A 13,078-nucleotide genomic window follows, 5' to 3' on the forward strand; every position below is an offset into this window, starting at 1 on the left:
GAACAACAACTCAGATCTAGAGATGCAGCTATTATAGAAGTTGTCATGCGTCTGACCACCTCCTGAAGATAGCTGTGATATTCTAACAACCCCTACCCCTCTGCTCCAAATGCAGGTGAAATATTTTATAGTGGCTTATCACTAGGTTATTCATTAAGATAATATTTTATATTAGGACTTGGAAACCCTTTTTAAGCTAAAAAATACTTAAAACAAATTTAAAGGATATATTAATTTCTTTAAAGAAGAAAAAGTGAAATATCTTAAATGTCAGTGATCAACAGTTAAGTGTGTCATGGCATACACAATAGATGGAATACTATTCAGCAACTAAAGATATCATACATATAGAGGGGATAATTATTACATCACATCAGGAGAAAATGACAGTATAAAATCATATATATATGATTAGAATTAAGCTTAATATTTTTGTTATTGAGTTATCTTTAATAAAACACATCTATTGAAACATTTAAATATCAAAGAGAAAGCTGTAACAATAACTATGGTGCAAGAGCGTATGTGATGCATAGTTGCTTTAAAGAGCACCAGATATCAGAGAAGTGTCTCAAACTGAGCATTTAAGTTCGGTATCTGAAGATGACTTTGTGCTTCTAGGCTTTCCCATACATACTCAAGTATTATTCAATTAACTCTTATTTCTTAACACCTCAGCCTTTGAGTCTACAAACAAAAATCAATAACTGGAGGCCAGGTGATGGTGAATGCTGTTGAATGCACACATTACCATGCACAAAGACCTGAGTTCAAGCCCACACTACCCACCTGCAGAGAGGAAACTCCACTAGTGACGAAGCAGGTCTGAAAATGTCTATTTTTCCCACTCCCTCTTATCTCCCCTGTCCCTCTACGATTTCTTTCTGTCCAGCTATGACAACAACAACATCTACAATAAGCACAATAAGGGCAACAAAATAGGAAAAATGGCCTCCAGGAGCAGTGGATTTGTAGTGCAGGCACCAAGCCCCAGTGATAACTCCGGAGGCAATAAATAAATAAATACATAAATAAAATTAATTAACTAAGTTTAATTTTAAAAAGCAATAACTTAGCAATAGGGTACACACCCATCCTTATTGTAAAACACATTTTTCTTTTTTTAAAAAATATTTTATTTATTTTTAAATTTTTATTTATTTCTTTTATTATTGGATATTGGCAGAAATGGAAAGAGTAGAAGGAGATAGAGAGGGAAACAGACAGACACCTGCAGACCTGCTTCACCACTCATGAAGCTTTCCACCTGCAGGTGGGGACCAGGGGCTTGAACCTGGGTCTTTACACACTGTAATGTGTGTGCTTAACCAGGTGCACTACCACCTGGCCCCCACAATTTGTTTCTTTATAGCTGTATTTACAATAAATATATACTCCTTGAATTACTTCCTATCTAGATTTGCCAAATACACTTTTAAAGTAGCGGTAGTATACAACTACCTTAAATTATCACTAATTGAATTTAAAAAGGCAACCACTTTAAGGAAAGTCACAAAAAGAGTACTTTCAATTCTTAAAAAAAAAAAAAAAATCCAGGTGGCAAATGTCTTTATGTGATCGGTAATTTAGTGGTCATTCTATTTCAGAAGCTTAGACTGTCTCTTTAAAAGAAAAGATCTAATGATGACATAACTCTCATCACTGGTAATTTGACACATAAAGCTCCTGTAAAAGGTAGATTAGAGATAATGAAACAAAAGCTGAGGAAGAACAGAATTTTGATGAAGAAGTTGAAGTTTGGAACTTGTAGCAACACAATTAAACAGTACAATCCTTCAGAAATTTTAACCCGACATTGAAAATACTGAAAGCTTAGTCAGAAATTATTACTGCTTATTGAAGTACCTCTTGCTATCCATCTATTCCACTTCCTTTCTGACAAAAAAACCAATGTAATCAAAATGGGGTACAATTTTCCTTGGGCTTCTTATTTCATAGAGAAAAAGAACTCAGTGACTACACTTAAGTTTCAAATTAAAAGAAAATAAAATCAAAAGCGTGTGTACAGCTTCATTCTACCTTGATTCAGCCAAATCAGACTCTATGGTTGCCTTGGAAACCCCTGTGTTTATTACAAAAATAACTGTTGCTTGATTTTAATGTGCTACTTACTTTGAAATTATTTTTAAGATCAATTGACATGTAATCAACATTATAGGAGAAAAAAAACCGTCTTTATTAGTCAGGTTGCTTTGCCCATTAGATGAGAACTCTAGAAGATAAAGAGAACCATCTCATAGTTTTCCAATTTTTTCTTTGCTTACCAAAAATGATGGGAAGGAGAAAAAAATAAGAACACATTGTATATACTGCATAGCATTTTATTTCATTGCACAGAAATATATTAGTCAGGTATGTCCATAATATTTAGTTACTTTATATCTTCCTTAGTAGATATGATATAAACAATAATAAACAAACTTTCAATTGGAAACAAAGAAAACTTTAATAAGTTAGGTCACCATTCTCTAGCTACATAGTAACCTAACCATGAATTCATAAAATTAAAGGTTTAAGAAGCAACTACTTGGGGTTTGAAAGATGGCACAATGGTTATGTGAGAAACTTTTATGCCTCAGGTTCTGAGGTCCAAGGTTCAATTCCAGCACCACCATAAACTAGAGCTGAGCAGTGCTCTGGTCTTTCTCCCTGAGTTTCTGTCTCATTAAAATAAGATAAATAAATAAAAAGAAACTTAAGAAAAAGCAATCACTTGAAAATAATATTAAGCCTAAGTATTTTAAGTAAAAAGTAAATAAATATAGATTGCAAAATAATGAAGACTATTATTTTATATTTTTTAAAATATTCCCTTTTGTTGCTCTTGTTTTATTGTTGTAGTTATTACTGTTGTCGTTATTGATGTTGTCATTGTTGGATAGGACAGAGAGAAATGTAGAGAGGAGGGGAAGACAGAGGGGGAGAGAAAGACAGATACCTGCAGATCTGCTTCACTGTTTGTGAAGTGACCCCCCTACAGGTGGGGAGCCAGGGGCTCAAAGCAGGCTCCTTATGCCGCTCTTTGTGCTTTGCGCCACGTGCGCTTAACCTGCTATCTCTCTGTCTCTGTCTCCGTCGTGAAACCACAGCAACAATAAGAAAAATAATAATCCCTAGTAACAAAAAGAGGAATGCATCCCTGTTTGGAAGTAGCAGATCTAAAATATTTCACTAGGTACAAGAGGGGTCCTGAATGCATAAATGTGTACTTGGCATGGGTACACTTGATAAATGGCAGAAAGCCACACAGGAGATGCCATGGCACCCGGGAAAACTCTGGCACTGAGCTGTCTCTCCCTCTCTTTCTCTTCCCCTATGAGAATGAAAAAGTGGTCTGGGATCATGAAATCACATGTGATCAAAGCCCTGACTATACACACAAAAACAAGAGGGCTCAACTACATCTGCACTGAACAGGCTCTGATGAATGGTGTATGGCCTTTTTACCAAGAAGAAAGGTTTGAAGCAGCATGACTCATGTGTAACAGACACAAGTAAACATTTAACTCTAGCCCCAGGCTCTACAAATTCTCTCAGTACTCATCATAATTTGATCAGTAGGAATGTGGATTATCTCAACATTCTGCAGATCTTCACTACTATTGATGGCATCATGGAGGCAGACCAGATAAGCAAGAAAACAAAGTACCCTGGAGGCCCTGGGGACCAGAAAGTGGAGAGATGAATCCCACAGACAGCCCAGCGCCACCATGACAGTGAACTTCTGAAGGGTCCTGCAGTCTGGGATATGCCTTCCAGAAGAATGGGCAAAGTATTATATCTCACACTTCCCACTACTAAGAAAATAGCAAAAACGTTTGCTAGGGATCATCAAGTGTCTCATTCAGGAACTTCAATGGCCTAGGATAGTGCACTGGACTTAAAAGCATGAGGTCCCATGCTCAATCAACATCACATATGCTAAAGTGACTCTAGTATCTCTCCTGAGTCTCAGTCTCTCTCTCTCTCCTCTTTCTTCCCCTTCTCTCTCCTCTCTGTGTTAATAAGTCTTAAAGAAAAAGCAAAAAAGAAAGGACACTATTTCCACCCATGGTGTTCCAAGGCTACCATTTTATGTGAGACCTGAGCAGGACAGGGCACAGCTGGCTCCTGAGACAAAAACCGCCCAATCTGAGCTGGTTCCTAGCAGATAACAGTGCCACAAGGTTAGGCAGGTCCACTAGCAAGACAGAAGTGACACAGCTGGGATCAAGGTCAGCAGAGGCCTGTGAACCACATGACCAGGTCACACCAGTGTCACCCCAGCACCTCTCCCTCAGAAACATGTATGGCCAAATTGGGAAGCTCAGGAGCTCCTTTCTGAACAAGGAATAGTGCTGACTCCAGTCAAAAAGGGTCCATTCTGTCAGTGGAAAAAACCATAGCAAAATGCTTAGAAAAAGTGCATAACAATCACACTACTGTCTCATTCAGGAGGGACAAGCCTTCCAATGGGCAGAGTTTCCAGTGTCGTATGGAGAAATAGCCCAAGATAAGATCTATGCAGACTTGTGGCAGTCATGAATGGTTTAGCTGGTTAGTCTGGGGAGACAAAGGTAAGAGAGTAGAGGATTAAGTGTGGTAGGAAGTCCTCAAAGACACCAAATACATCTACAACTTTCTTCATATACATGTCTCTGTTCTCAAGAGGAGAAGCTCACAGTTTCTCCTTGTGATTATGGATGGAGACCTGCTTTGACCAACAGAATGCAGAAGACGGAAAATTTTTAGATCTCTGTGCCCAGGAATCAAGAAAGCCTAGCTGCTCAGCAGAAGAAACCATCGACAAAGTGAAAAAGACAACTGCAAGAATGGGGGAGGGATATATTTGCAAACTGCATATCTAGTCAGAGGTTAATAGCCAAAACATAAAATCACAACTCAATAGCAAAACAGAACAAGTCACCTGATTTTAAAAATGGTCAGAGAACCTAAAGATATATTTCTTCAAAAAAGACAGACCACGAGGTACATGAGAAGATAGTTATCACCCTGGTCAGGAAATGCAAATGAAAACCACAATGTGGCATCACCTCACACTCGCTGAATGGTCATCATCAAAAAGATCAAATAACAAGTGTTGGCAGAAAAGGGAACCCCTGTGCATTGCTAGGGGAATGCTAAGTTGGTGCATCCACTATGGAAAACAGCATGGTTGGAGACTTCACTTTAGGTCTGCTTCTTAGGAATGCAATGCAGCGCATAATGACTGTGACCAACACTGCTGTATGAGATGTAAGAAAGTTATTAAAAGGGTAAATTCTAAGAGTTTCTCATCACAAAGAGAAAGACGTTTTGCCTTTATTCTTTCTTTTCTTTTTGTTGTGTCCATATGAGAAGTGTCACAGCCGAACTTGTTGTGACAGTCATTTTACAATACAGCTGGCCTTGAACTGCACAAACACATTTATGCTTGGAATTCTTTTTATCCGTGGGCTCCACATTAAAGGAGTCAACCAACGCAGGATATCAGCTGGCTAAGTTCCTAGATGCAGAACCCACAGAGGAATGACCATAAATTATTTGAGAAGTCCCTCTTAGAGGGATGGGGGCCTAAGCCCAGGTTAGCTAGCTCATGAGCCACCTTTATACGTAAACCAAACCATGAGATGGTGTACCTTAAACTTAGACAGTGATGTGTGCTCATTATGTCTCAATAAATCTGGGGAAAATAAAATTAGAAAAGTTAAAAGAAAGTCTTACATCTTCCACTTTCTTCTTGTTGGAGCCCTGGACTGTCATTTAAAAATATTCAATCCTTAAACAAGTAAAAATGGATATACATTGTTATCTAGCAATAGCACTCCAAGGCATATACCCAATGGCTATAAAAACACTAATTTGAAAGAATATATGGGGGTTGGGTGTAGCACATTGGGTTAAGTGCAAGTAGTATGAAGCGCAAGGACCTTCACAAAAATTCCAGTTCAGGGAGCTGGGCAGTGGCGCAGCAGGTTAAGCACATATGGCAGAAAGTACACAGAGGGCACCAGGATCCAGGCTCGAGCCCCCAACTCCCCTCCTTCAGGGGGTTCACAGGCAGTAAAGCAGGTCTGCAGGTGTCTATCTTTCTCTCCCCCTCTCTGTCTTCCCCTCCTCTCTCTATTTTTCTCTGTCCTATCCAACAACAATAATAACAACAATGACGACGATAAACAACAAAAGCAACAAATGGGAAAGAAAAGATAAAATAAATTTTAAAAAAGTAAAAAAAAAAAAAAGATTCCAGTTCAAGCCCTAGGTGATACAAGATGCTGTGTGGAGGGGGAAAAAAAAAAAAAAGAGAGATGCTGTGTGGGTAGGCAGAGGAGCATTCAGGTGCCAGACGGCCTGGCCCAAGTCTGAATTCGACCACATGAGAGACCCTAAGTAACCACAATAAAGCTGTTGCTTAGCTGAGCCCCTACTGATTCATGGAACCAAAAACTATAAGAAAACAGGCTGTTGTTAAGCTACTGAGTATTAAAGTGGTTTATTATACAGCAGTGGGTAACTCCACAGAACTCCACATCTGAAAATGGTGTCTGCCTTCACCTGAAGTGAAAATATGGAACATTTGTATTGAGACCAAGAGGTAGACAGAAGATAGAATTGCTTAGAGAGGTTACTAGTGAAGTTTGAGAGACAGCAGAGAAACTATTAGAGTTTGAAGGATGGGTACCTGTTACTCTGTAGTCACAGAATGTGATGCACAAACACACAACACAGTGATGAAACTGTCACTTGCAGTAGCACAGGAAATACTATAGAAAAGGTATCTGAGGAACTCACAGGTCTGGCTGAGGATATTTATAGGTAGACTACTGGAAGTACCAACTGGTTTTACTTCAGTTTGTTTTTGCTTTGAACTGCTTATGAAAAGGACATGAGGAGTAAGAAAAGGGGGAAAAAATCAACTGAATTAGAGGAAATACAAAGAAACAGGACTTATAGCAGTTATTTCTCCAAATGACAAAAAATTTTCAAGTAACAGATTGGTGAAGAAGGAATCAAACTCAGGAAACTGATAGTAAAACACCTAATTATGAATTTCAGGTCCAGGCTGGGACTGTAAGACTGTATGACACTTCGTGGAAACCTCAACAAGATTTTAAGTAATGTCAACAAGCCTTTCAGCTTAACAAAAAAAGGCATCTACATATTTTTAAAAATCTGGATAGTGATTCTATCATAAAATATTTCCTTTTATTTTTCACTGTGTAGACTACCCTCTCTATTAATAGTATATTTTGTTATACAGAAGGTTTTTTTTTTTAATTTAATGAAATCCAATTGGTCAATTTTTTTCTTTTGTTGTCTGTGCTTTTGATGTCATATCCCAAAACCACTACCAAATCCAGTGTTATAAAGCTTCCTCCTATGTTATCTTCTGAGTCATGTAATTTCAGAACTTAATTTTTAGATTTGCAATCTTTTTTGAGTTCATTTTTGAATGTGCTGTCAAATTTCATTCTTTTGCATGTGGAGATCTAATTTGTTCCATATCATTTGTTGAAAAGATGGTTCTTCCCCATTGAATGATTTGGACACTCTGGCTGGAAATTATTAGTCATATATGCAAAAACTTATACAAATCTAAATTTCCTATGCTTCCTTAATATTAACTTTCAGACCAAGGAAGAACTCAAAGAATTTAGCTAATAGAAGTGAAGCTGCAGTAATGTCAAAGAGCAATTTACTTTCAAAAACAAAATGTATTAACTTAAATGGCATATGTCTAGAACATTGTATTTTTTTGTTGTTGTTGTTGGTGGTGGTGGTGTTCCAGGGCTTTACTCCTGCACAATTTCACTGCCTTTTCTTTTCCTTTTCTTTTTAACTTGAGATTCAGAAAGACAAAGTGAAGATGAGGAAAGATATGTATCACAATACCTGTCATGCATGCTGCTCCCATGTGAAGTTATGCATTGAAACTTGGAACCTTACATATAGTTAAGTGTGCTTTCTACCAGGTAAGCTATCTCCAGGCCTGGTTTATGCTTTTTAAAAAATATTTATTTATTCCCTTTTGTTGACCTTGTTATTGTTGTAGTTATTGATGTCATTGTTGTAGGATAGGACAGAGAGAAATGGAGAGAGGAGGGGAAGGCAGAGAGGGGGAGAGAAAGACAGACACCTACAGACATGCTTCACCACCTGTGAAGCGACTCCCCTGCAGGTGGGGAGCCGTGGGCTCGTACAGGGTTCCTCACGCTGGTCCTTGTGCTTTGCGCCACCACGCTATGCTACTGCCCGACTACCTGGTTTATGCTTTCTAATGGGTGGGGTTTTAGTAGTGCTTTTATTTGCTTAAAGACCATATTAAACACTTCAAATAAGCAGTAAATTTCCCACATTTTATACCTTATAGCACAAATTTATTCTTAGCACATTTTTCACAGATGGTCTGGTTATAAGTGAATGGGCATGGAAAATGGATTTCATTTCTACCTTGTCTAATATTATGTATCATACTCATCTGCTGTAGTTAAGTAGTAAACTTATTTTTCACTCCTGATCCACAACTTAAAGTTTACATTATAAGCTATTACCCTGTATGCTTATTATTTTAAAAGTTTACTACATTTTTTTTTTTTTTTTTTTGGTGACTGGGAGAAGAGCGCAAGGTAGTTTCTGTGATGGTGATAACTGTTTTATTTATTTATTAAAGTGTTGGCTACACATGTGTATTTATTCTGTAAAGGCTTATTCCATTATAGTCCCAATGACTTGTGCATATTTCTTATGTACTTATGCTTAATGAAAATTTCTCTTTAAAATTATCCTTTAAGAATCATTTCCTGGGCTGGGTGGTGGTGCACCTGGTTGAGCACATGTATTACAACATGCAAGGACGTGGGTTTGAGCCCCTGGTCCCCCACCTGCAGGGGGGAAGCTTCACGAGTGGTAAAACAGTGCTGCAGTTGTCTCTCTGTTTCTCTCCCTCTCTATCATCCCCCTCCCCTCTTGATTTCTGGCTGTCCTTATTCAATAAATAAAAAATTTTAAAAAATAATCATTTCCTAAGGATATGAAACTCTAAATTATATATTTAAATGCTAACTCATTAAAGTTTTAATGGCATTTCTTTAAATCTTAAGCTATGGTGATAACTTAAAGTTGAAGTATCAATAAGATTTCAGAGAATTTATTCTCACAGTATTCATGTGTATTCAACATATTTTCAACATTTTCAAACACAAAATAAAGCTGCCTTTCAAAGTAACATAATGTACAAGATTACAGGCATTGTAATGTGAATAAACAAAAAGCAAATAGAAAAACAAAGGGACTCACCTGAAGCACTGTAGATGAAATATTGCAGCTGAAAAAGTTCTGAATTATTTCAAGAGTTCTAGCTTTTAAAACTATTTGCTCATTAACTGCATTATACAATAGTTCTAGCAGTTTGTCCCTGCTCTGCAGTGGTAGCTATAAGATGAATGTTATAGGCCTCATATCCACTCAAATTCAGAGAAATAAGATTAAAATTCATGTTGGCATTCAGAATACTCACACATGGTGCATTATGTGTGCAGAAAAATGGACAATTGTGTTTCTCTGGATCTTTTCTGATCTGAACCTTGTATCATATGACATCAGACACAGGTGTTTGGAAATGAATGCAAAGATATATTAGTCCTGAGGTTCCCTCCCAATCTTCATTATCCAAAGAAACACTTCAATCCAGAAACATTTTAAATTGCTAATTATTATAAATTGAGACTATTCTCTAACAAGTTGTAAGCCTTAGCAATTGGTTCACCCTTTATTGCACTGTTTTAGTTTTCCTTTGACTTTATACATGAATATTAAGTACACAACTATCGATTAGCAATATTAGAATCATATTTACATACTCAGATGTTCAACATAATCTTTCAAATGCTGTCTAATCTTTAACATTCTAAACAATCTCAACTTTTATCAGGATTGGTTGATTAGCGTTGTGACCCCAAGCAACTAAACATATAGTATTTCCCAGAAATACCATTTATTGCAACAATAAATAATATACATTACAACTGCACAAAGCTAGTGCATTTGCAAATAGTTAAGCAAATTTTCCAAAGTGTTTCCCACTTGTCTTATTTGTATGCAACAGCCATGTATGAGGAAACGCACTAAGCACTTACCCACAAAATAAGATCAGCTGCTTACATTAGAGGGCAGTTTTAGACTTCTTGCCCCACCTCCTTTCTCATTTAATCCTCCCTCTTTATTTTCTGGCCTCTAAATCCTCTTAATCCCCCCAAATAGGGTGAAGTAGAACATACTTAGAAATTTAGGATCAAATTTAAAACCGCCACCATGGCACCTGTCAAGAGCAAATCCTCAGTGCTATCTCACAAAAGTATTCTGAAACGGGGTTGGAGGAGTACCCCAATTATCAAACATCAGCCTAGAGTGTAAGAATCCCTAGATTCTAGCCAATTCCTTGTTACCTGAAATTATTGTTCAGTCTTCGCTTCCATATTTTGCCTGAGCTGTTCCAACCTGCTTTTCTTTCTAATCCTGCCTTCTCTGCATAAATGCTATCAAATTGTTTCCCAAAGACACATTTCACATTAACATTTCATGTTCCCACTCAGTTTTCATTTCAATAAAATTAAGCAGCACAATGAGCATGCAATTTAACAATGCCCTTTAGTATTTCAGGAATGTTCAGTAGGGTGTTTTTTTTTTCTTTTCCTCCGTGAGACTGGAAGCAAAATATTAATGAAACTTCATAAAACGCAATGAGAACCTCACCTTTGGTTTTAAATTAACTAATTAATCAGGGAGCTCTATTCCAGAGGTGACAATTTCTGCGTAGGCAGTACAACAGAGAGGAGCAGGGCAGATGTATGTGTCCTGCTAGGGGCCAAGTGACACAGCAAGCCAATTACCCAGTTGCACGGTGGGTGCTACTGCTGAGTCTCTGTACAATAGCAACAATAAGACCTACTTCAAGGCTTGTTAGGAGGATTCCACATTGTCACCCACAAAACTCACAAAGTAGCAAGCACTCAGCCTATCTATACACCCGGAAGGTGGGAAATACAAAGAAAGGCACAACTAAATTTTTGCAGGAGTGAAACATCACAACCACTTTCCAAATTCTTGTAACCTATATTAAGAGGCCTATTTTAATGAAATTGAATACACACCTCTCAAAGGATGTGTGTGTGTGTGTGTGTTTTTTTTTTAAGAGACCATGGTACAAGGTGACTTTTTTTGGGGGGTGCGGATTTCGCGTCTGGCGACAGTCTGCCAGCGCAATCTACATGAAGTGTCACTCGTAACCTTTTCTCCTACATCTTTGAGGTTTTCTCTCCTTCCGAATAGAGGAGGGAGAGATCTTGCATGTTTTAGCTCATTCTCTGTAAAAGCCTAGCACTTTCTTCGAAATAAGTGACACACGGTCCGTAAGTGCTCAGACACTAACAAAAGCGTCCACACAAAGGACGTGTGACAAATGTCCTTTCCGAAGGTGCCCAGCCCAGGACCGGCCCACGCTTAGGTCGGTGTCTGTCTGCACCGACAGGAACCGACAAAACAATGGTGTACAGTCCAGCAGGGGGGAAGGGGCAGGGATAAGTTTTCAGTCAGTTCTCAGCTTGAACTTGGCCTTCGGGGCGCGCACAGGCGGCAGCCCCAGGGTCGCACGCGCTTCACCCCCTGCGCGGGGCCCACACGGGTTCGAGCGCCGCGCGCAGCCTGAGATCCAGGGGATGAAAGGGGCGGGGCGGCCCTGCGCGCTCTCGCCGGCCGTGCGCGCGCCCGCAGTGCCCGCGAGAGCCGAGCAGGCAGACAAGGGCCCCGCAGACCTGGGTCACGTAGCCGCAGCGGGCTAGCAGGGTCCCGGTGGGCCCCGGGAGAGTGCTGGGGGAGCAGGAGGAGCGGAAGGCGGCTGGAGGAGGGCTCCACACGGCTCCCGGAAGCTTTGGCGCCGCCCTCCTGGGGGACCAAGAGACAAGAACAGAACGCGGCGGTTTCAATTTTCTCGTCCCTGCAAACCTACCCTGAGCCCCGGCGGTTTGAAGTCGGATGTATGCAAAACTGCCGTCTCCTGAACCGATAAAAAAGAAAGCGTCCCTGGGTGGGCTCGAACCACCAACCTTTCGGTTAACAGCCGAACGCGCTAACCGATTGCGCCACAGAGACGCCGCTGTATCTTGCTGCTCCAGCCGTAGCCTTTATGAAGCACAGCAAGGGCGGCGCGCGCCTACCTGCTCTCAGACCTGATTCATTCTGTTAAACTAGAGCATTGTCACCGAGTATTTCCAGCCCTCTCAATCCACCTACTTCAATTCCAAAGAATCTTGAAAAGTATCGAAAGATTGGGCCGAATTTCAGATTACAAAAGTGTTTTACGTGCACTGTTTCTCTACCCCCTACTCCCGTTTTGGACGTTCTGTTTTTTGGAATAGAACTGAATCTCCCCGTCTAAATAAAGAATTTTAAACCTTAGGGCTTGTTAAGACTTTGTGTCTCAAATTCTTTGTCTAGCATGCGGATCTTCGCGGTTTATTTGTGTAGCAAGGTTACCTGGATGATATTTGCCTTCTTTATTTTTATTTTTTCAGGCATGATAAAATGAATGTAGCAATCCCTTTTTTGCTTGTTTAGTGCTGACCTACAGTGCAATTATCTATCACAGTGACATTCTGTCAGCGGGAAAGGACATTAGTTTGGTAAACGCTCCAGTCCCCGAGAGGTGTAGCTCATTACTAAGATCGCCCTGGATTCTCCCTGGAATTAGTCTACACACCCACAATTGAGCCCTGCCACCTAAAACACATTTCTCAGGATATTTATAACCCAATTTGAGCAAAGATAAGTTACGGGAGAAAAGAAGTATGATTTATGACTAACTCCTGAAAGTTCCTAGCACAGAAATACTGCTGCCTTGCATCCCCATAAATACTCCATGGGAAAAAGCATTCCCTTTGTGTGAACATCTCCTGCCGCCTTGTGAGGTAATCTTCAAAACTCCACCTTCTTTTTCCCCTCTTCCCTCCAAAAAAAAAAAAAAAAAAAAAAAAAAAAAAAACTTGTTTCCACTTGACAGTTCTATATTTAAAATTTTAAGTCA

The 13,078-nt window shown here is 39.4% G+C and overlaps 1 non-coding gene across 1 annotated transcript; it reads right to left on the minus strand.

Annotated features, from left to right (window-relative positions):
- Positions 1-12,073: 12,073 nt before the first annotated feature.
- TRNAN-GUU (transfer RNA asparagine (anticodon GUU)) lies at positions 12,074-12,147 on the minus strand. The gene has a single exon. It is a non-coding gene; the product is annotated as a tRNA-Asn (tRNA).
- Between the last annotated feature and the right edge of the window lie 931 nt (positions 12,148-13,078).

Source organism: Erinaceus europaeus, chromosome 6 (assembly GCF_950295315.1).
Source record: "Erinaceus europaeus chromosome 6, mEriEur2.1, whole genome shotgun sequence".
Classification (NCBI taxonomy): domain Eukaryota; kingdom Metazoa; phylum Chordata; class Mammalia; order Eulipotyphla; family Erinaceidae; genus Erinaceus; species Erinaceus europaeus.